This window comes from Callospermophilus lateralis, chromosome X (assembly GCF_048772815.1).
Source record: "Callospermophilus lateralis isolate mCalLat2 chromosome X, mCalLat2.hap1, whole genome shotgun sequence".
NCBI lineage: Eukaryota > Metazoa > Chordata > Mammalia > Rodentia > Sciuridae > Callospermophilus > Callospermophilus lateralis.
The window spans coordinates 119,123,129-119,149,336 of record NC_135325.1 but is presented as its reverse complement, the minus strand read 5'-3'; positions in this window follow the sequence as shown (position 1 = coordinate 119,149,336).

Sequence of the window (26,208 nt, the reverse complement as noted above, 5' to 3'; positions counted from 1 at the left end):
GTAGGCTGCAGCTTTCAGTCAATAGTGATCCTGAAAAAGGTCCTTTGTGGCATGGGGCATTTTAAGCCTCCTTTTATAGTAGTAGTTGTGTGTGACTGAGAAGAAGAAAAAATCTGATAATAACAGTGGCAGAGACACACCTGCAATAACACATACATAGACACATAGCAGGTATTTTCTAGAGTGTCAGAGGGATCCTAATGGTCTATTTGACTCATTCCAATCACTTCTCCATTTGGTCACTGAAAAACCTAAATGTAAGTATCAGACTGAAATTGTGAATTCTCACTGTTCAGACACTTCCAGAGTATTTCCTACATTAGTATTTTCTACCTTATATAAAATGGTATACATTTTTTAACAATATTTAGAATTAACATTCATTCTAGCGTTTCTCTTCTCTCTAGTATCAATACTGTTTCAATGAAAAAAATCAGGAAACAGTATTGGAATTATGAGAAGTTGATGAAAAAATTGATAAATTTTTCTGTAATTTTAACTTCATTTTTGGTTTTTATTGTAGAAAATAATTAAAACCAAACTACAAACAATATCCTACTTAGTAGGGCATCATATAATGTCAGCAGTAATATGTATAGATTAGTAATTTATAAAGATGTTTGTTTTCAAATTTGTTCCTTGCAACATATCTGTGGGGTAGTATCAAAATAACAAAAAACCTATGGCACAAATAAGATGCCTCACATTTTCCCCTATGGTTCACATCCATCAATTCATATAATTCTTACAACTGTGCTATGAGAAGTTGATATTATAATTGCACTTATTTTATAAATGGAGAAACTGAGGCACAGAAAATTCCAGTATCTTTTCTAATGTGACTCAGCTAATGAGAGAGGGAGCCAGGATTTTGGCCCAGGCTGGGCTTATCTGGCTTCTGAGTCTGTTGCCCTATTTTGCTCTATAGCCTGCCTGCAGTAATTACACTGTGTCTTCATAGGATGTTTGTCAGCATAAACAGCAGAAAGGCACTGGGGACATCATGTGAGTCATATACATGGACTTGAGATGTTGAGTGTGTGCAGAGTTAATGCTGCTACCTTAAAAGCATGTAGGATCTCCTTTTAGTAGTTATGAGAACTTTGAGGCTTCAAGAAATTCATGTCTTGTTTCTTGCTATGTTACTGTTTATCTAAACACATCTCTACTGAAATGTTTTAAAGAGCAAACAATATATGCTAATTGCAGATGATAAAACCATGTGAAGATATTTAATGGAAAATTTGCAGTCTCCTCACCCACCTGACCTCCATTCCTACTCATCTGACACAATTTTTTAAAAATATTCTTCTTCTTCAGGAAAAATCTTGAAACAAAACCCCCTGCTAACATGTGCAGTGCTGGAAGGAGGCTTGGTCGTTATTGGATACACCAGTAATGGGGCCATTCCATGTAGGTTCCCCTTCAATTCCCTGGTCTAGTTCAGGTCAGGGAAAAATTATCACATCAGTAGTTGAATATGGCTTCATGTCTTAATGTGTAACTCTTAGTGAATTTGGAATGCATTTTGAGGTGTGTATAAAGGGAGCTCTAACAATCTGTGCCCCAGATACCAAATTCATCACCTTAATTAAGGCTGCCCCATTGCCTGTGAAGTTCTGGGCATTAGCACAGTGAGTTGCTTGTTCTGGCAGGTAGTTCCACTCGGGGCCTGCCTGCCTTGCCCCTCCGTGCTTTGCATCTTCTCTTACAGAGAAGTGACTCGTCTCTGTGACTCCCCCAAAAGGCTTCCATTGGGACCTCAGAAACAATATTTTCCAACTGAAAATCAATTAGACAAAATCAATATCTTTCTAATTTCTGGTTTCCCTTTTAGGAAAATTCCTGTAATAAATATCCACTTGATCCAGCGTTCCCTCACATTCTACAGTAAGTTTCAGCTTTCTTTTTCATATCATTTATGAGGAAATATCCTGAAAGAGTACGTTCAAGGCATGTTAATTTTTATCATGGTGACAATTACTCCCTCCCCCACCCCCCTCTATTTCCTGATGGATTTTTGCTGGTTCGTAAGTAAAATACTTGCTTTTATTTAGCTTTTATACTTACTGCACTTAACAAAAGTCCATGTACTTTTTGTCAAACATGAGTTTCGGTAAATATTAAAACTTTTCTGTCTGCTCACTTCTGTGTCTTAGGGCCTAAAACAGATAATGCCCTCTGTACTTTGGATGCAGTTTACATGCTCAGCACCACCAAGGGCTAGGCATGGTCCCACAGAAGGAGCTACCCCCTTCTGTGGGGGCTTTCCCTCGTGACAAGTGACTGAACTCGCTTGTTTAGGTCTGCCTTGGCATCTGGACTTTCTTGTAATCAGTCTGTTGTGAAGTTGCTGCCAACTGGCCCAGGTTTGCCCTGGCAGTTATATGAAGTCACACCCTTAGAAGCATTATGGTAGGCTCTTGAGCAATGTAACCATGGGGATTATATCCCACTAGTTAGCAGGTTTACTCTGAGTTCTCCTCCTGATAGCTCTAGGGAGTCCAAGTAGCAAGTCTAGAGTCATCAGTGAGTGTATTTTGTGAGGCCTGACATTAGCATGCCAACCATCCTTACGTTTTTGTGCTGACTTTTAGTTTCCTGGTTTATTTTTTTGATCTCTGCTGTATCTCACTGTATTAGAAGTCATAGGAATTGCAACTGCTTGGAAGGTTTGCAGAAGATGAAATAAGGACATCCCTGTATAATCAGTTAAGTGGTGTTGTGCCATCCTCCAAGGGCCATAGCTAACTGCCCACATGTCTGCATCTCATAGGACTCAGCTGTAGCTATGGTTTGAACTGCTGTTGCTTGAGGCAGGCTTAGGAGAAACACCCTTTCCTCACTGAGAACTACTGTATAGTGTTAATCCATGTCAGCACTTGGATGGCTTTATGGTTCTAAAAGTAAATTTTTGAAATTGTCCTACTATATCCTTTGTTTGCATGGTTTGTGAAGTTACAGTATGTTCTGTCCCCAGCATTCCTTCATTAACTTGATCCCTTTGATCTGTCAGGGTTGAACACCAGGCCTCACTGTGCTAATTATTACTCTAACTCTAAAATGCTGGTGAGTGCCTGGTGGGGTAACTCTTCCTTATTACACTCACCTTTGGAAATTTATCAGAATGTACCACATTTGTTTCTGTATTCATTTACCATCATTTTGTCCATTGGGGGGAAATATAACTCAGGATTGATTTTTCAAATGCAATGAAATGTCCATGAATGTGAATTTAGGAGGAAATAATCTCATTACCAATATCAAATGTTCCATCCAAGTAATGTGAGTCTATCTCTTCATTCAAGTCTCCTTTTATAAGCCTTAGAAGAAATGTTCCTTATAGGTTCAGAATGATTCTTGATATGTTCTTGATTCTATAGCTTTTTTTCCTTTCATGAGTGATTATTTCTATCTATGTATGGCTAATCGGTTTCTACCTGATTCAGCTGTATTAAATATTTGGTAATTGTTGTGTATTATTTGATGTGTTTGCAGAGCCTCCTTGAAAGTCAGGTGAATACTGTTAATAATTGAAAGGTAAAAACAAAACACCCCACATACACACTTCATACATGTGGTCAGGAGCATGTTTTCCTAGCTCGCCCTCCCCATGTGAAACCCCTGATGCCCTGGGGCAATTTGGTTACAGGGATGCCAGCCCTACTTGCATGGGCTCAAGACCAGCTGCTGGAGAAGGGTTGTTCCTGGCATTTGCTCATGTGGGGAGGGGGTGGGATTTTTAACAGCAAAGGGCCAACTCTTGGGGAGTAGGATGCAGAATCGGAAAGCTATCAGGGTAAGGTAACCTCAGCATGCTGGGTCATTTGCAGACTATTCAAGCAGTTTTGGTGGATTCACTTTTGACCTATGTGATGACCTTGCTAGGGAAGTGGTGTGATGGTTCCAGTACCTCCCTGAACAAAGGCACTCGGCAGATCCTTGCCACTGCAGCTGCTCTCAGCAGCACATCGCATTGTCTTCCTGAATATGTGAAAAATTTAAGTTGGAGAAGCTCCAATGTAAGACATTTATTTCCATACAGATTAACCATTAAATTCAAAATGCTACACTTGCTCAGATGTCTCGAGAAAGGAAACCAAGAGAGTTTTGGAGAGGTTGAAGATTTCTCCTGCTGTTGCTTTGCATAGCTCCTTGAAACCCCATTCATTGTTTGCAGCCTTGTGACACTCAGAAGCTGATGAGAAAAGTAGATATGAAAGCACCTGACTATGTGCATATGCACACTCACAGCCTCTAACTCCCCCTAATTCTACCAAAATCTTGCAATTTGTCCCCTGAAGGGTGCTCACTCAACACTTCTGCATACCTAGCACACAGGTAAACATTAAAGATTGTTTCCTTTTAAAATAGGCAAAAATGCCATGTATGTTAACTTTTTAAAATTTCTCTCCCTTAAAATTGAAGTATTTCCAGACCAGTTGTTTTATCTTATGGTACATTTTTTAAAACTTTATTTTATTTATATTTTTATGTAGTGCTGAGGCTCAAATCCAGTACCTTCCACGTGATAGGTGAATGCTCTACTCCAGAGCCACAACCTCAGCCATTTATGGTACATTTTTAAATTCAGTGTAACATGTACTGAGTATAAATTGAGAAGTTCTGATTTTACAGTTTCTTTAATAGATATCTTCTAACAATATCAGATTATACATAGTTCATGTTTGAACTCTGTCCACCCCTGATCCAAAAACTATTCAGTTTTAATTTGATAATTTGGTTATTCATTTAGGGATCAATATGAGAATTCCCAACTCTTCATTTACATTCTCTAAATGAATTTAAAGCTAACCCCATGTGACTATTTAAATTTGAATTTATTTAAAACTAAATAAAATCTGGTTTTAATCCAATGTTCAACAGGCAAATGTGGATAGTGGCTGCAGTTTTATGTAGAGTGGATGTGAAATATTTGTCATTATAGAAATGTCTCTTAGACAGACTTACTCCCAAAGTGACAAACAGTTTGGCACCTTACATTTTTTTATTCTAAAAAGTTACACATGACACTAGAATGTATTTAGACATATACATACATGGAGTATAACTTCCCCTTATTTTGTGATTACATATGATGTAGAATTACACTGGTTGCATATTCATATTTGTACATAGGAAATTTATGTCATGTTTTGGCATTTTCCAAAAATGCATGTTTTTGGCAGTTTCCCTAAATTACCCATAACTTAAAATTTGGCATCTCCCAATACAGGATCTTGTCATAAAAAACATTGGATGTATCTACTGGTTCATTTTGTTTTCTCAGTTAACAGCATTTTTTTCTGTTTATTTATATAGGTTATGCACAGTTCTGGTAACTTGTTCTTGTCATTTCAGCCCTATATTTCCACTGTATCTGCACAGACGGAAATGGTTCACAATGGCATCATAGAGCAAGGCCAGCCTCATTTAGGCCTTACTGGGTTCCAACCCTCATTAGACTTGGGCCTGTAGCTCTTTGGTTGAGATCTCAGGAACTTTCCACCATCTGGTTGGCATTGCGAGGGTCCCTCTGCCCTGCTACCAACAGGTTGCCCAGGGAACACAGTGAAGGGCCATGTTGAGCCTCTAAGAGCTTATGCAAGGTGTTCACATCCTGTAGGTGGGTCCTCAGTAAGAGAGGGAGATGTACAGTGTTTAGCTGGATCTAGAAATGAAGCTATAATGTCCTATTTTTTAATGCCAACTCCCTGTTTATAAGGCATTCAGTTATCTAACTGTGTCCTCACAGTGAAAGTAAGGGAGATAATAATAGAAAACAGAAAATATTGGAAATAATAATAGAAATACTGTTATAAATGCATACAATAGCTTTACATAGAAAAGAGTACAAGAATGTATTGACTGAGAAATATGTAAGAGGGCCCTTATGAAATAATTCACTGTGATGCCTGACGTTATAGCAAATATTTAATAAATCCTTCTAATTTAGTATTATTTATTCTCCCCTTCTTCTCTTTGCCTTACCCCCTCTATCTCCTTTCCCTCTCCTCTGCCCTCTTCTTCCATCCAGTTTGCCCTCTCTTAATTGTCTCCTCTCATTCCCTCTCTGCCTTTTTCCCTCTTCTCTTCTATTGTCTCCTTCTTTATGTCCTCAACTGTTCTTTCTCTTCTCCTTCCCTACTGTGTAATTTTCTCTTTTCTTCCCCTGCCCTTTTCTCCTCTCTTCTCCCTTCATACCACCTTCTTTCCCATTAGCTTCCTGCCATGACCTCCTCGCTCCTTTCATCTCTTTTCCCTTTACCTCATCTTTCCCTCCCCTTCCCTACCCTTCATTCTGTTTCTTCTATTTCACCATGTCATCTCTAGTTTCTCCTCTCTTGTCTTTTCCCCTAATAATCCCCTCTTTTTCTCTCTTCTCTTTGCTTATCTTATCCTTTCTCCTACCATTCTCTCCCTTCCCTCCTCTTCCCTTTTCCTTTTTCCTCACCGTTTCTTTTCTTTTTTTTTAATATTTATTTTTTAGGTGTAGATGGACAGAACACAATGCCTTTATTTTTATCTACCACTCAGCCACAATCCCAGCCCCACCTTTTATTTTCTTTATTCTCTTTTTTACTCTCTCCTTCTCTCCTCTCTTCCCACTCCCTCCTTTCCTGATTAACTTTAGGATGAGTAAACTAGTTATAGTGTATAACTCCAGTTAACTTACATTAATACATTTTGTAGGGCTTGGGATGTAGCTTCCACCCAGGGCCTTAGTCCTGTAAAATATGATATACCTATATACCTGGTATATATCATTATATATTCAATATATACTTGTGTGATTTAAAGGCCAAAGGCACTAGGTTTAATTCTCAGTGCCATGAAAAAATAGAGCTGGATGCAGCAGTGCATGCATGCAATGTCAGGCTGAGGTAGGAGGGTGGCAAGTGTAAGGCCAGATGGACAACTTAGACCCTATCTCAAAAAAAAAAAAAAAGGAAGGATTAGGGATATATTTCAGTGATGAAGTGCCCCTAGATTCAATCCCCAGTACAAGAAAATACCTTTTGTTATTATTTGTAGATTTTATGTAGTACTTTTGTATCCTGAATACAAGACAAAGGTATATGGAGTCAAATCCTTCCAAATTCACCCATTCTCCCAACATTACATCCTCAGTATTAATACCCTTATAATACTACTTCTGCACATTTTTTTTTCACACTCAAATAAGTCCATGTAAGTAGATAAACATTAGTCATACTTTAGGGTTATTTTAATTTTTTTATTTGTTATACATGACAGTAGAATGCATTTATGCACTTTGATATATCATACATAGATGAGATATAACTTGTCATTTTCTGAGTATACATGTTCCAGAATCACATTGTTCATGTAGTCACATAAATACATACAGTAATGATGTCTGTTTCATTCTACTATACTTCCTATCCCCACATCCCATCCCCTTACCTCCCATCACTTCCCTCTACCTAATCTAAGGTAACTCTATTTTTCTCTAGTGCCCCACTCCCCCTTATTGTGAATTAGCATCCACATATTACAGAAAACATTTGACATTGACTTACTTCACTTATCATGATATTCTTCAACTCCATCCATTTATACTGGCAAATGCCATAGTTTTATTCTTCTTTAAAGCTCAATATTCCATTGAATATATATATATATATATTTTTTTTTTCTCTTTCTTTATTTATTCATCTATTGTAGGACACCTAGGTTGGTTCCATAGCTTACTTATTGTGAATTGAGCTGCTATAAACATTGACATGGCTGCATCAGTATAGTAGGCTGATATTAAGTTCTTTGGATATAAACTGAGGAGTGGGATAGCTGAGTCAAATGGTAGTTCTGTTCCAGGTTTTTTGAGAAATGTCCATACTCCTTTCCATAGTGGTTGCAGGGTTATTTTTGTAGAAATAATTTTTATTCTTTTTCACTTAGTTTTTTAGCCCCTATAGGATACAATTATTTGGACCTCAATGAAAATCTGAATTTGCTTTTTTTCCTTCAATTATAGAAATCTCAGTACCATGTAGAACATCAGTTTTCTCTATAACATAACAAATAACCATTTTTACTCTTATTTTTTGTGTGATTTTTAGTGCAATTAATAGAAATCATGAATCAGTTTCATTAAAAATGTTATTCTTTATGATACTGACTCCAGGTTCAGGTGCATATATCAACTTACTATATCTTTTCAGACCTTTGAAAAATGGCCCAGTGTTCATTTAGGCACTAAATTTCTTAAGATAATCACTGAGCAATTCATTTTATATATTTTTTTCCTCACCATAACACATGGCTTCATTATCAAACCTCTTCTAGTGAATCTTTGCTCTGTAGGGATATCATTATTATTTTTTCAATATTTGATTTTTTTGTTGCCTACCTTAACTGAAATATTTTTTCATTTCTCAAAACTTTTTTATTATGATATTTGCGTTTTTATAGTAATCTAATTTTGACATCTGATGTATTGGAAATTAGAATAAAACAAAACGGTGCTATGGAGTCATGTGCTGGCAAAACCAGACTGTGTTCTTCCTTCTGGAGGAATATGCATATATTTTGCACATAGACAGACCTGTTTGTAGTGCTTTGATACAAATTGTTTGAGGACTACTTTGGTAAATACATGACACAGAAATTCACCATAGGTCTTGAGGAAAAGAATAGCATTTCAACATTTAGGGTTGAACTCAGGCAATAAGCTGAAACTCAGTTCCTGCTTCATGTAGGCTTTATCTAGGGAAGAGGTGTATATAGTGATGTTTACTGTTATTAAAAAAGACAAATATAATTATAGCTTGTAAATTTGTGTGCTACTTTGCAGTGGTCACGAGTATTTCCATATATTACATCTCATCTGTCCCTTACTTTTAATCTAGGGGATATAATTAATAATTTTGTGTATGATGTAGAGTTTAATAGAGTGGGTAAAGATTAAATAAAATCAGTATACAGTCATTCACTCAGCACTATAACATGTAAGTATACATTCAGTAAATGTTACTAGGTATTAACATCTTGTCACTTTAGAGATGGGGAATGTGGAGCCTTCAAAAGAATAAGGAATATCTTTTAAGGTCTTATAGTGATTTGCATTGGTTTGTTTTCAAGTTTTTCTTGATTTTTGTTTCTTCAAGTTTTGTAAAAAATAATAATGGTGTAATCAAGTGTAAGAGGTAAGATATATCTGGAAAAACTTTCTATATTGTCTCTACCTCTTCCTGATTATTTACTTTTATGACTATAACATGGTAAACACTCAGGAACATTTCTGTACAGGAACATTTCTGTATCCTTTTCCAGGCTGAAACAAATAAGCTGTGATTGAGAGATGTACATATTTATCTCTCTCTAGCGTGTGTGTTTGTGTGTGTGTGTGTGCATATAGTAAATCATTTACATACACTGCATTATACATCATTTTGAAATAATGTTCTTACCAACAAAATATAATTGACAAGGCCATTAAAAAATAAGTATTGATGCAATTATATTTAAAAATATATCTTTTTAGCTTACTTTGAGTTTAAGTCCTTTCCGGATATAGATCAAAGAATGGGATAATTGGGTCAAATGGTGGTTCCATTCCAAGTTTTCTGAGGAATTTCCATACTGCTTTCTAGGATGGCTACACCAACTTGCCATCCCACCAGCAATGTGAGAGTGTACCTTTATCCCCACATCCTTGCCAACACTGATTGTTCCTTCTATTCTTGATAATTGTCATCTCACTCTGACTATAGAGAGATGAAATGTTATAGTAGTTTTTATTTGCATTTCTTTAATTGCTAGAGATGTTGAACATTTTTCATGTATGTGTTGATTGATTGTGTTTCTTCTGTGAAGTATCTGTGAAGTTCCTTAGCACATTTATTAATTGGGTTATTTGCTTTTTGGTGTTAAGGTTTTTGAGTTCTCTGTGTATCCTGGAGATTAATACTCTATCTGGGGTGTAGGTAGCAAAGATTTTCTTCCATTCTCTCTTCATGTTTAGAAGGTGTTTAGTTTGATTAATTGATTCATGATTTTACTTCTTGTGCTTTAGGAATCTTGTTGAGGAAGTTGGTTTCTAAGCCAACATGATGGAGAGTTGGGCCTACCATTACAGATAGCCTCCTTTTAGGCATTAATTTTGCTTGGAATTTATTGTAAAGGATATGAGAAGTTATTGAGAATTAGTCCAACAAATATTTTCAAAGAATAACTGTTAGATGTATGAAAGATTTGAAAGTTGTTATAGTGGAAGCACATGCCATCTCTGCAAAACACCTTTGAGTGGTAGGCTTGCCTCTCTGAGTTCTTGCCTCCTAGAGTTTTCCCAGGCATTTACTTATTTGTAATATCTTTGCGACTTTTAAGAGGAATTGTAAAATGCATTTTGCTTAGCTTATTTACTTGTCCAAAGCAGGAATGATGGTCTCAATTTCCTTTTCCCTGTTATTAAAACTCAGCAGTTTCCAATTTTGTTATAAAAAGTGTTATCGCTACTAGTAAGGGAAACTCTTAGATTTTGTATAGATCTTATTTGCCCACCCAACTTACTAAAACAACTAAAGGTACATATCATTTCTGGTTACTTTCATTCAATTCTTTGGGGTTGGTTATAACCATGTGTATGTGACATTATAAAACCATAAGTAAATTCCACATCCAATTTTAAAGGATAAATCAGAGAACATGCTTAATATTGGGACCAGGGCCTACCCATTCATCTACATTTGCCCACTGAAAGCAGAATATTCACTTCACAAGGATCAGGCTTTCAGGTCCATAGTATGGATGTTTGTACTGATGTTTGTACTGTACTGGTTCTTGTATTGTAGCTTTAGCAGCCTTCCTCACAGATTCTAGAGACCTTTAGCTCCTAAAGATCAAGTATACTAATATGGTTAGTATTAAAAATCCTCCAAGTAAATAGTCTGCAGGTCCACCTGGAATGGTTATTGTATGTTTGATAGGGAATTTAGAATTTAGACACATTTTAAAGTGTCTGTGGCACTGTATATTACAGAATTATTTCACATGTTTTCTTACTTAACCCTAAAGACATCTTGTGATGTTAAATCTTCATATTTTCTGTATCAAGGGAGATTTTGAGAGTTATACAATATCCCAGTACATTGAGACCCTGACTCATGTTTGAAAATGTTTCAGTAAGGTAAGAATGACTTTAATGTTGTTTTACAATTGTAATTATAATAAGGAAAATATGTCTTCACTTAATAGGAAAACAAATGACTTGTAGCAGTTAAATGACTTTTATGGTCACACAGAAAGTGAATATTTAGAATTTATTTAAAAATCTATTGAAACCTCATAAAGAATAGCAGTAACTCGGTCTTCGTCTGACTTGTGGCAGTACACAGATTATTCATGAATATAAAAAAGCAAACATTACTTATCTTCCATAAATGTACAGTTATTCCCAAGTTCAAACATGTATATGTTACTATATATTCAAGAACACTGATTTTTTTTTACTTGCTGCATGATTGTACGTATTTTTCATATGTGTAATTTCTCACAATACTATTCTGTGGTTATTCCCCTTGGACAATAAGTTTTCATATTTTTAAATAAATTTATGGGTATGTGTGAAACACTTGCTTATATGAAAAGAAACATGGATTTAGTTTTAGTTTTGTTCATCAGAAAATCAGTTCAGTTCAGCAATGATAGCTCTGACTTCTTAAATATTTCATTTAAGTAGCTTGATCCAGTGCCAGGTTTTGACAATGCCTCTCTATTGATTGAAGATATATTTTGTATTTTTTTTTTTGGTGAAGCTTGAAATTTTTTTTATAGGTATTGAAATTTTAATGAAAATTTTATTGTTATGGAATTTTCCCACCTCATTATATTAGACTGTTGTGTGTATAAGAAAACATGATATCAGTATATATTTCTCATCTTTCTGGAATACCTTGCTGTTTCTTATTTTTTCTGTGAATGCTACTGAATATTTTATATATATTATTATTTGCATATTGCTTGGAGTCCAGTGGTATAAGAATGAAATATACCTTTGGTATATTGTATCACTTTAAGTAAATGCTATCTTTTAGGTATGAAGCAAAAGAAGTTTTGATATATCATTTCAAAACCTTATTTTAGACTAGGTTTCTTCTATGTTCTAAGAAGCAAGCCCTCAGGTAAATGTTTTCCAGAGATTTGGATGCCCACTAACTAAGGTATGTTCTTGTAACCACAGACAACGAAACTCAATATAACTATTGGATATAAATAATTTCTATGTCACAGAAATATAATATGAATTATGCTTTCAATTTTGCATTTTCTAATGGTGACACAGAAATAATTAAAATAATTCGAGAATTAATTTTAATAATTTAACTTGATACATAACTTTATTTAAGCACAATCGATATAATATATATTACATATTTTACATTTCTATAAGTTCATGTTATGGTATATATCTTGCCCTTATAAAACATAACAATTTTGACAATCCACCTCTCAATTGCTCAGTAGCCCTGCATGGCTGGTTAGTAATGGTGATCATATTGGATGATAAAGGTATAAGTAGATAGAGAATTTTATAAAAGGAAGTTGTTGATTTTGGGCCTAGATGACTGTAAAGATGGAGTTGGTGTCAAATTAAATGTGGAAGTTTCTATTTTCAAGAAGTTTGATGGGGGTTTGGATGAAGAGGTAGTTAGAAGATCAGTTATATTCAAAGTGACTGTTAAATATGCAAATGAAAATTGGTGAATAAGTAATTTTATTCTCCAAGTGTCAGGAAGGAGCTAAGGGTTGAAATACATGGTGTGTTTGGTGTAAACACAATAACTACAGCCATGAGACTGATAGCATTAATCCAAAGATTGAGTGTAGATTCAGAAAAGAAAAACAGTTTTCAAGACTATACCCCTTGACACTCTAACATGATAACAAATGAGAGATACAACATAAGAAACTGTGGTGGAATGAAGAGATACTTAGAAGGATAAATGGCTGTAAATAGGAAGTGAACATGTCAGAAGAAAAAACTGTTTCTTAGATATGGAATATGGTATTTTGATAATATAATGGGTTTTCACCTCTGTTTCTTTTAAGTTTTCCAGCGTATCCTCACATTTCCTTATTTATTTTCATGATAAACCTGTGTCATTGAATTAGTAAAAATATTTAGTGACATAGATTTTTCATGAAGGTCAATGAGAAAAGCTACATAAAATATCCAAGTACATTGCCTGCTGTGTAAGTAAGGATTAAGAAAACAGTACTTCTGGAATTCCATTTTTTTTCTATTTTTTCTTGTTGTTATTATAATTAGTTATATTAATAGTGAATAGTAGTAGTACTTCTTGTAATTTTACTATGATTTAACCTCTCTATTTAAACTGTGTGCAGGTTAATGATCATCTTGTAGTAAGTGAGATACCTGTACATGTAGACTCAGTTCCTTATTTTAACAGTGTAATATTCTCAGGTGATTTATGTGAATCTTAATGGGGAAAGAAAATATATTCAGATAGAAGTCAAATTTGTAGGCAAGAAATCCATTTGGCACATGGGGTAGTTTTTCTTCCCTTTGATAGAAACTGCCATGGTAGTCATTTATTCATAGTGAAACTCAAGAATGGTAATCCCTAAATGTGAATAAAATCATTAAAACTGGAAAATGGTATAGGGACTCTTCCATTGTAAGAAGAGATATTCTGTTGCCATTTTCTAGATTATCCTATCATGTACCTGAAACAGAAATTCTTGAAATTTCTGGTTTAGAGCAATAATATGGAATAGTATAACTAATATAACTAATGATCAATGGGAAATCTTATATCTGGTAGAAAATTGAGTAAATTTTAAATGTAAAACAAATATTTTTGAAAACTTTTATGTATTAGATATGCCATGGGAAGTTTTGGGTATATAGTACCTCTCTTTCTGTTTTGATTTTCCGGTTCCTGAAGTATTTCCATGTACTTTCTCATTAATTTTCATATTAAATATCTGTTGATGAGTTAATGATTCAGTGATCTAGGTTTGTTCTGAGGGTCAAATAAGAAAATCTATTTAAAAGTCATAAGTAAATTGTCGATTGCTTAAGAGATAAGGAAGTTCTTCCTGTTCTTCTATTACCTTTTTCTTTTCCTGTTACTCTTTTTTGTTTTTCCTTTCCATCCTCTACTTCCTATTCCTCCCTAAATTCATGACTTCTCGACATTCTACTCCTATTGTTTAGCTTCTTTCACTTTTTAATCTTTAAATCATATTAATATTTAGTGACAAAATCATTGAGTAGTTTTATGACCCATTTAAAACTAGGAGCAAGTTAACAACCACAGTGAAACAGGTGGGATATACTAGAACTTGCAATGCTAAACATCTTCCTTCTTAGTCTGTTTTCTCAGGTTAATCTCAGGTTACTCTCATGAAGAAACAAATGCACATAAGATGTAAATCTGAGTTGTCTACTAAACATGCATTTGTACCACTGGGGCAATGTTGCAGCCATTTGACTATAGCTGCTGCCAAAGTCCCCTTGTCCTCAGTCATTCTTGGAACATTTAGGCTCCAATTTTGGTTAGTTGATTATTGTGGGTTAATTTCAACAATTAAAAAGGTGCTCTCAAAGGAGATGTAATTCATTTCCTGATAGGGGTTTCTAACAGGTTATGTCATCCAACTGTGTGTACATGTGAACCGGTTTGCTGTTTGTTTTTTTTTTTTTTTTTAATAGATGTCTGCACCTAATAGATTTTTTTCATCATAATTATATAAATATTTTTATTTTGTTTTTGCTCTTTATTTTATTTTCTTTTGTGACTATCTCTTATGAACAAGAAACATGGTCATATTTTGCATGATACCTTTTTGTCCCACCACTTTAACTCCTGACACTACATATGATATTTTTAGGTCATTTCAGTTTATTTATTTATTTGTTGTCATTTGTTTTTAGTAGTAGGAACTGAACCCAGCATATTTAACTACCAAGCCATATCCTCTGCTCTTCATTAATTAATAGTTTTTTCTCCCTCCAGTTTTAAAGACAGGATCTTGCTAAGTCCTTAGGCCTCACTAAGTTCTTCACATTTGCAATCCTCCTGCCTTAATCTCCTGAGTAGCTGGGAGTGTAAGTGTACATCAGTAGCACTCCAGTTTTATGATCACTCTCATGAAGTTCTAAAATAATTTTTAGTAGACCATCAGTCCAGCCTAGTACATAGTGTTTCAAGTAACTAGCAATTTTCCACTCTCTTCTTATAAAGATTCATGTTATTCAGAGTACTGATCCCTATAATCATGATCAAGACTTTTATCTCCTTGTTTTCTTCCTAAAGCATTAATGTCTAGAGAATTTAGGTATAAAAATAAAAAGGATGCAAAAATTTAGTTCCCATTAAGAATTCCTTTAAAAAATTATTATTTGATATAGAAGAAAGGTAATAGATACCAATTAATCCTTCATTTGTAAATGGTACTTTGATAATAAGTAAATAAAATTTCATACTTAAGATAGCTTTGTTGGTTTTCATTGTCGAAATGAGATTTCTGAAAATCTTCCTGTGAAATTTAATCTGAAATGAAAAGTTTTCTTTGTTTTAGTTTTTTGGTACTAATATGTTCTTGGTATCAAATGCGGAAATCCAAAAGAGAACCTGAACTACTGTATATATCTGCATGGTATGAAACCCATCAATCAGATGTTCCTTTTTATTATTACCCCCATTACTTCAGCCATACCTACAACTATCAATTGTGTTTTATAGCGTACTAATTTTATTAGTAATGAGATGTTCAGTTATTACTTCAGGAATATGGTCATTAGTTTTCATATATTTTTTGAGTATATGCTGTCATTATCAACCTATTATTTTCTAACAAGGATGACTGTTGTCTGTAAAATCCTGAAAACCCCTCTGTTATGTGTATTTTACCCAGTTTTAAAATTTTTTTTAGATGGGTATGCGGTCCCATTCCACCATCTAGTTTGGAAGGAAAAAATCTCCATTGACCAATTCCTAGGCAGGGCAATAATGAGACATGAGAAGTCAGATACTTCTAGTGTCTCACAGTAAGTGAATTTTTTCTTTTTAATCGGTGTATTAAACTCTTACCTCATGTCAACTGGTATCTTTCTGGGTATATTTAAAATATATACACATTCAATAGTTATTGTGAGGTGCCTAGAAATTCTTGTGGGTCTCACTTCAGGTTCTGGTTTTGATCATTTATTTTTTAGATGCATATTTACCAACTATCCCTTATTTATTTTGTTCATTACAGAATATTTCATGAATATCCATGCTAAAATGTGTGGATGGATGGATGTGTTTAAGAGGGTCTAAACACCCATATATTTGTCTAATTAACCACAAGAATACATTGGTGCTCCCTATTTGCAAGCAATAATTTTTCCAGGTTTTTCAGCCAGCATTAGTAACATTATGCATGTATGTAATGTATATACATATATGCATTTAGTATTTTGTTATTTTCATTCTTTTCAGGTTACTGTTTGTAGATAAGAAATGTACTCTACCTCTTAACACGACTCACTTTTCACACCTTGTAGGTTAGGATAACTCCTACAGAATTATGAAATAATCTTCAACAAAACATCATACAACCTAAAATCTTTATATTCTGAGCAATTTTCAACTCTCCTCTCATATGAGTTTATATTATTCAGAGTACTGAACTCTCAAAGCATGACTCATAAACTTTGCAAAACTCCTTTTTGATGCATTAACATCTAAAGAACTAATTTTAGATTCCATTAAAAATTTCTGAAAAACTTAATTATTGGTAGGAAAAAATGGTATTAGTAGTAAATGACTGTTTTCAAATGGTATTTCATTATAATTAAACCAATGTTTACTTTTCATATTGTGATTGCTTTAATAGTTTTATGGATTCTCACCTTCCAAATGTACTTTCAAAAAGTTTTTTCAATTAATCATTTATTTGCCGATAAACTTGTTGGCGTTTCTAAGTTAGCACTGCTTTAGAAATTAACTTGAGGCATCCAAGTAACAAAACATTGGTACTCAGAGTGTAACTTTTTTGATTCCAGTAGTAAATGTGCCCTGGCCAGCCTCTGTACACAGCATAAATATACCAAAAATTTGTCCCTAAACATAGACATTACCATAATTGGTAGGTAGCAAAATGATGCTTTTGTTGTGAGAAGACATCTGTCACATAATGAATTTGGAAGAAATTTTATGGCTCTAAGCTCTACCATCGGAAAAATTTGGAGACCATTTAGTTGTTTTTAATTAATTAATTAATTAATTTTTTGGTTTTGGTACCAGAGATTGAACCCAAAGTGGCTTAACCCAAATCTTTTTATTATGTGTTTTGTATTATTATTATTATTATTTTAAATTTAGAGACAGTGCCTTGCTGATTTGATTATTAGGGACTTTCTAAGTTGCTGAGTCTGTCTTTGAACTCAATCCTCTTGCTGCATCCCCCTGATCCATAAGACCACTTAGTTTTAAGAGATTAATTTTACTAGGGATGGTGAATTATAACTAATTGTTAATTACTGAAAATATTAGATCTGGTACATTGGAGCATACCATTAGTTTTTCCCCTTTTAAATATTTAATTTATTAAAATGTAATATAATAACTGGTTCCCGTTCTTTTTCAGATTCTTCACAAGTCTTTTTTTTCTCATTTATTTTCCTGACAAATGTGTGTCAATAAGTTAGTAAGATTCATTGGCACAAGTTTGTTGTGAGAGTAAATGGGAAAATATACATAAAGGCCTCAAATAAATCCATTGACTGCTCTGTTAGATATAAAAATGGGATGTATTTTTTTTTTTGTCATTTCTGTTGGCTCTTTTTCACCTCTACCTCTTTTTTCTATTCTTCATCTTTCCATTTTCTTTTTCTCACATCCTCTGATTCATCTACTTCCTCTCCTTTCTCTTTCTTTTGCAGGGATATCTGCCACTTAGCTACATCCACATCCCTTTTTATTTTAAGACAGTTTCTCAGTAACCTGCCCAGTCTGGCCTCAAATTTACAATCCTCTTGCCTCATTCATCTGAGTCATTCAGATTACAGGCACAAATCACTATGCTTCTTCCTTTTTAATCAAGCTATGCCTATTTTTCTTCTTGTTCTCATCTTTTAATTGCATGACTACTAGGTCTTATTACCTAATTTGAGTACTTTTCTGTTTCTCTATAATAGCAAAAGTGGGAGCTAATTATCACATTGAACATTGAAATATTATCTCTGGATGTTCTGGGATATATAAAGGTAAAAGGCTTAATTCCTACTAGTCTATTCTTTTGATGAATTTTTGCCAACTCAAATCATGATAAATGTGTATGTGGGGGAGTTAATTAAATATAAACAACAAGAAATTCATTTGCAGATCTGAGACAGTGTTCTTCCCCTTTAAACCTGGATCTTTACATGGGACTCAGTATTCCTGAAAATTATTATTCCTAAATGACCAATGGTAAAATGGAGTTAATCCCCATATTTAGGTAGGGGTTATAAAAGTAACCCTAGCTCCTCTCTGATGTAGGTTCCTAATATATAATGCAATACAGATTTTGGTGTTTTGATTTGATATTTTTGACTTCTTTGTTATAATTTAATGTGGCGACTTTGGGCCTATATATTCAAATGAGATTTTAAGTTTATTTTCCTCAGTAAATAAAAAAGACTTTATAAGCCAATTCAGCTTCCAGTTTTGTTGTAGAAAACTTTTTGACTTTGTCAACAAAGATCAATTTGTGTTACCTACTTTGACTTTTCCTTGTTTATGACATTTTGAATCTAATATGGCAAATTCCCTATATTTCTGTGCCTGTGGTTTTCTTGATTGGTATCTTCCATTTTACTGAAATAAACATGAGAGACATATTCTCATATTTCCCTCAAAATAATTTTTACAGCGTTAGTTAAATATGACTAATGAATATATTTGAGAAAAATCTGTATTACTGCAGTATAAATGTTGCTTGTCAGGCCAGAGGTAAGTTAGAAGTTACAAAATTGTTTATATGTATATATATATTATGCATATGTTATTTTTTTCCAGAATATTATGCTTTTTATTGCACTGATGATGGTAAAACATAGTTCTGGTTTATTTTTGGAATTCTGAACTTTTAAAAAGTTTTACATGTGTTCTTATTTCTGTAGTCTTTGGACAATGATTATTGATGTTACTTGAGTGATACAGGTGTTTTAAAACAGGAATTCAACATGTTATTTAAATGACATTTGATAGCTTTTGTTGTGCTAATAGTGTTGCTTTTGAGTTTGTTGATTTTTTTCTCTTCAAATGAATTTTCACATATTTTCTCTTAATATTTGTGGCATATTTGTGTCATTAAGAAATAGTAAAAATTTTAATATGTTTGTTGTGATTGTTAAATGAAAAAGTCCCTAGTGTGTTCTGTTGATTAAGTAATTTCAGGCAATTTACTTAGTGCTGTTGGTGTTGCTACTACTATGTGTAACATGAAGTACATTTTTACTTACCTTCTTAACAAGATGATATGTACAGAAATTGTGATGGCTTCATTGCTTTGAAAACATCACATAGGAAAACATCTAAAAAACATTGCACTATTGAGATTTAATGAATATGTTAACTTCTGTGACTTAACTACAGTGACTAGGTGGTTTTAATGTAAAATTTAATTATCTGAGCAAACAAAATACTCCTCCACATGTCATTTTTAACTGGTGCTACATACACAGTGTTTAAAACATAGTTATATTTGTCATATGCCTACAAATATAGATTGGTGTTCACATTCAGTTCCAGGATATAATGATTTATTTCAGTACATATTGAAATATATTCTGCATATTAAGATCATTCATGTTCCAGAATTATTCGTGTAAATCCTTGCCAAAATAAATATATATTCATTTCCATACTACTGCATCCTGGAAAAGAGAGAAAACACTGGGAAGAGAGTAAAGGTGAATGATTTCTTTTTAAAAAAATATATATTTATTTTTTTTAGGTGTAGATGGACATAACACAATGCCTTTATTTTTATGTGGTGCTGAGGATTAAACCCGGGCCCTTCCTGTGGTAGGCGAGCACTCTACCACTGAGCCTCAATCCCATACTGAAAATTTTTGAGTTATTTTTCCAATCCAAGATTCAAATTATCTTTTATTAATTGATTCGGCTCTTTTGACACAGTATCTCTTCTATAACCATTATCCTCTGTTGGAATTTGGTTTTCTGTTGTAGATTACAAAATTTGATTTAAGCTATTGCTAAAACATGCTGTTGTTGATACATTATGATTATCTTCTTTAAAGAATTACTCTTACTGAGATTCACTCGGTTAGTTTCGCATTTGGAGGTATATATTCAAGTTGCAATGAAGAGGGCTGGGGTTGTGGCTCAGTGGTAGAGCATTTGTCTAGCATATGTGAGGCCCTGGGTTCAATCCTCAGCACCACATAAAAATAAAAAAGTAAAGGTGTTATGTCCATCTATAACTAAAATTGTATTTTTTTTAAAGTTGCAATGAAGCAACATTCAGTTTGCACTGTCTAGTACAAGTGTGCTTCCAATTGATACAGTTGACTTTTGTGCTCTATGTAGGGCCCAGATATTATGGAGACTTTAACATACAAGGCAATGGCATAGTATGGTTAGTCTTCAGAGATTCTTCATATGTTTGTGAAGAATTTTTGAATAGGAAATCTGTGTAGTTAGCACGGTTGACTTTACTTTGATTGAAATGAATATTAATGTAATATACTTATGTTTCTGCTACTATTTTGGTAAAGGAAAAAAAATGAACACATTTCTCCATCATTTATAACAACAGTTCTGGGATAAGAAATTAATAATAACTATATAAAGAGAAATATAGAGTGAATTTGAACACTGCTGAAGCTTGTTCTGAGGAATGTGTAAGGGCAGTCAGTGTTACAGGTGAGTATTAATGTATAATGATTTTTGTTAACATTAAACATTTTTATTAACATTAAAAATGTTACATTTGTCAACCACACAGAAAATTTTTGTTAGAGTAATGTGATGTGTTTAGGCCATCATAAAATTCCCCTCATTGTAACATCTGTATTCTCAGTGTGCTTTCCCAGAGAGCGAATTTGGGCAAGTACAAAATTTTTAAAAAGTAGGTATTGCTCATCTGCTGATTTGTTTCATGTCCTATATTTTTTTTCCTTAGGAAAGCCATGTTATATTGTTTAGTAATATATAGAGATTATATAAGATTTTTTGGCAATCTTATTCATATGTATATGAATAAATATATATTTGGTAGCAAGGATTGATTCCAGGGATACTCTACTATTAATCTACATCTGCACCCCTTTTTAAAATTTTTATTTTGAGACAAGGTCTTGCTATGATAAGACTAGCCTTGAACTAGTGATCTGCCTTTCTCAGCTTTCCAAGATGCTGGGATTACAGTTGTGCACCACTGTACTGGGCTGGCAATTTTAATTATTTTTTATGATGTTGATCATGTTCTTATCCCCTATTGTCTTTTCTTATTACTGGTAGACAGGTGAATAAACAATTTTTGTAACACAGTTGAGTTTCCTGAGTTTTCCTTAGATTTCAGACTATTCTAGTTTGTTACACTACAGTTTATATGAATTAGATTTAAATAAAGCCTTATATTATAAGTTTTTAGTTTAGAATGCAATGATAATTGGTTTTGACATAAAAGAAGTCTAATATTGTGATGATAAAATTGCTTTTGCTTCTACTATGCTTTCTAGTTTCAAAAAGTGCCTTGACTTCCAGGTAGATAATCATTCACCAAATGATACTTATTACTATATCCAACTAAAATGGCCATAAATACTGAGACAACATTTATTTTTATGATTGCTCATAGGGTGAAGATTAATTTTTACCTTTAAAAAGATGGGAAATCTTTCAATGCTTAAAGGTTAAACTAGCTGTTAATGTTCTACTCCATGTTACTTTTTATTTATTAGTGCATAATAATTATACATAATTATGCTGTCCATTTCAAATTTCACAAATGCATGAAATATTATATGCTCCATTTTAATTCCCAGTAGCATAGCTTTCCCTCTCACTTTCTCTCATTTCTTTCTCTACTCTGTTGGTCTATTAGTTTATATTTTAATTGGTGTATTATATTTATACATAAAGTATAATTAATTATGGTATATTTATACATGCACATAGCATAATTTGCATTGAATCTATATATTACTTCTGGTAGTATGTTCATTTTGACAATATTAATTCTGCCTATCCAAGAACTTGGGAGGTCTTTTCATCTTCGCAGTCTTTCTGAATTTCTTTCTTTAGTGTTCTATAGTTTTCATTGTAGAGATCCTTTATGTCTTTTGTTAAGTTCATACCCAAGTATTGTATTTATTTTTTTGTGGCTGTTGTGAATGTGATGGTTTTCCTAATTCCTTTTTCGTCAGATTCATTACTGGAGTATAGGCACATTTTTTAGTTATGGGTGTTGATCTTGTATCCGTCTACTTTGCTGAATTTATTTATGAACTCTAGTAATCATAGATATTGTTTGAACATAAGCTGCCAGATGTGAAATATAAACTTTTTTTCCTCTTCCTCGTATGTGATAACATTGGTGATAGTAGCACAAAGTGGATTACTACTACTGTGTTTAATAATCAACTTTATTAGTTTCAGGATTCAAGAATCTTTGCATAAATATGACATCCTTCCTTATTTTTCTCATTTCCAAGATTAATCTGAGTGGCTTCTACACTTTGTGCCAGTTTTTATTCAATATTGTTCAGGCAGTTTTGCTTCTAGTTGATTTGATGGGCCTTGTCAGTTACCTGGACCCAGACAAAGCACAAGCATGAAGGTCCCAAACATTAGCAATGGAAGAGTGGACATTAATCTTCCCTAAAATAGAAAAATTTTAAAGAATAACCCATTGTGTATTGGTAAGTAATTTCTGAATCAGACATTCCTGTGTCACTGATGAGTTTGAGTTTAAGGGTATACAAATGAATTTGATGATTAAAAACATATCTTTTCACAAAAGTTTCACAAAATTATATTATTTTAAAATAATATCAATCTGTTGAAGAACATCTACAAAAAGCAATAGTTATATAAGATTTAATTGTGAAAGTTTTAATGTCTGCACTCCTCAGTTTGTTCATGTAACAACAATACTGTATTAAAATAATGAAATAAGATGCTAAAACTTTTATAATTGGGAAATGTCATGAACAAAATCAAGAAAGCTTGTTATTTGTAATCATTAATTTCCCTCCACCTTTGTTTGCAGGGGCTTCAGTATGTGTGGTATGAATACATTATCTTTGTTGGCATAGCTACACAGAGTATTTTAGAAAATGTGTAAGTTGAATAAAAATAAGTACAGTATATTTCAGATGAAAAACATACCAGTAACCAAATTCTGAGTGATAACTGACAATACCTTTCTTAGTACTAAGGTCATAGTAGTGTTTAAAAACTGATATGATTAGTTACATTAGCAATGACAGTTTTTCTGAACGCATGCATACTTGACAGAAACATATTTCAGACTTTAATACAGATTTCCCCATTTGATACACACAACAAATCTGACCCCAAACACAATAATTCTAGTTTGGTTTGTCATGAGGATTGAAAAAATGAGAATTTAAATTGAGAAACTGTAATAACTGTATAAACATAAAAATAATCATAGTATCTCAACAACAACATGCAGTATACACACTAAAGTCTATTCAAATTTGTCTAATAGAATTCTTATCTACAACATACTTATTTAATTTTGAGGAAAAAAGTTTATCCTCAAGTTCTTTTTTTTTTCCTTGTACTGGAGTGTGAACCTAGGGGTGCTTACCATTGAACTACATCTCCTATCCTTATTATTTGAGACAAGGTTCTTAAGTTCCTGGGGCCTTGCTAAATTGCTGAGGCTGGCCTTGAACTTGCAATCGTCCTGTTTCAGTCTTCAGAATTACTGGGATTACAGGAATTTGCTCTTATACCCAACCATCCAGTAATTTTTAATACGAATGAAATTTCTCATTTGTTTACATAGTAGATTTGTTTACATAGTAGTGCTTTGCCAATTTAGTGAGAAGAATGTAAAGTTCTTCAAAATCATGATTCTAGTGTTCAGTCTAACAGTAAAATAAACCCTTGCAAGGTAAAAGTTGAGGTCTCTTAAGAGAGGCAGAGCCTAAAAATGAAGGTGCTGCCTTAACTGTTTGGTACAATGTGATTATGAGGTAAAATGTTCATTTAAATCCATTTCAAAAACCCTCTACTTTAGCTCACACAAATAGTGTTATGTGAAAAGTAATGAGGATATATGGTTGTGGCACAAAAGATAATCTCAAATATCAGATACCTTATTCAGAGTCAAAAATCAGATTCAGACAACTATTTCGCTGAATCTATTGAGATGATCATTTTTTTTCTTATGCATTCTGTTGCAATGGGAAGTTGGCAGGCTATGACTGGGTTCCATCTTCCCACAATGAGTCTGCAGTAAGCTTGGATAGTGAATGAGGTCTTCTTTGCTTCCCTTTTGTCATTGTGCCTTGAGCAATGTAAAGTGTTTACAGAACATGTTTTTGTCTATATATTTCTTTATTTTTTTATGTTGTTTAAGAAAATAGTTTGTCCCTTGTTCCTCCATCTAATCTGGAAATAGTTATCTTGCTTTACCAAATGTTAGGAGTCCTGAAATTGTGAGACATATATAAGTATAGAATTTTTTTTCCTAATATCTCACAGTTGAATTTTAAAAATAATTCACTGATGCATTGGTAATAAAATTTTGAGTAATTCATTTAGCATATGAAAAAGGTAATAATTTATAGTGAATTGTGTAATAATTACCACCTATGAACTGACATCTCACTGGGTGTATTTTAAATATATGCCCATATTATTATATATATATATATATGCGCCCATATTATTATATACATATATACACAGACATTATATCATTGTATGTGCTTCCATACATATGGAAACTTTGGTTTTCTTGTGATTGTGGTTTTATGCTCATTTTCAAAGTGAGTATTGGAATCCATGTACATATTTATTCTCTAGAATACTCTATAGATATGTATGATGATGATGATGTGGGTAAATGTTTCTGTTTTCTTATATTCATATGCAAGGAATGCTTTGAAAGCTTCCAGTTTACAGATAGTAACCTTCTTTATTTTATATTCATTATTGGGATTTTTGTAACAGATAGCATTACTTTTTGTGCTTGAAGTTACCATTCCTGTCTTAAACAATACTATACTGTTAGTGATTGCATTGTAGGATAACCATATATTTTTATATATTCTGTTGGAAGTGCTTCCTTTTTGTCAGATTTTTTTGATGATAAGTTACATTCATCTTTTTAGGTTAGGACCATAGGTGTATAGCAAGTCAATGATCTGGTAATAAACATTGACTTGAATCTACTGGAACCATTTTGTTTCCAGTTGAAGAAGTTGTGTCTTGGAAGACACCTGAACACAGTAAATCTAGAGAATATTAATCTTTAAACATGGAGAATATCAGTATAATCATTAATTGGCAAATTATATATCTGTTGTGTGAGGATCATCTTCTTAACTTGAGTTTAGAAGGATTCTGTTTCTAGCTCCTGTGTCGTACCATCATGCCGCAGTCCAGCTGCAGCAAAATAACCGGGGAAGGGGGGGGGGTGATGAGCAACTTGTGTAGTTTGATACAGCAGGAGTGGGAGCCGTTTATTGTAGGACAGGAGTGGTATATATACATTCCACACAGCTGATCTTAATTAACATAAAATAGATACAGCAGTCAACCAATAAGGAATCTCCACACTTAATGGCTTGCTGGCGTTACTTCACAAACCACTCCCTCTGGCAAAATGCCAGGTGCCATCCTGACTTGTATCTGAAAAGGCAAACTTGTGGAACATTGGTATAAATAAATATGATGGAATAGCAATGGTGAATTAGAACTAATATAATTGTTGAAAATATAGCTAAGTAGAATGTAACTAGGAAATGAGTATGTCATAATAAATTGTGTGTGTTTTTTAGATGTGTTGGATTATGTAACATAATACCTTTGCTTCCCTTGCTTTTTAGGATCCTAAAGTATCTTCATCATGTGCTTTCTCATTAATTTTCATGGTGAATCCATATCACTGTTAATAAAAGTTTTAGTAATATGAATTTGTCGTGAAAGTGGAATAAGAAAGGTACATTGAAGCTCC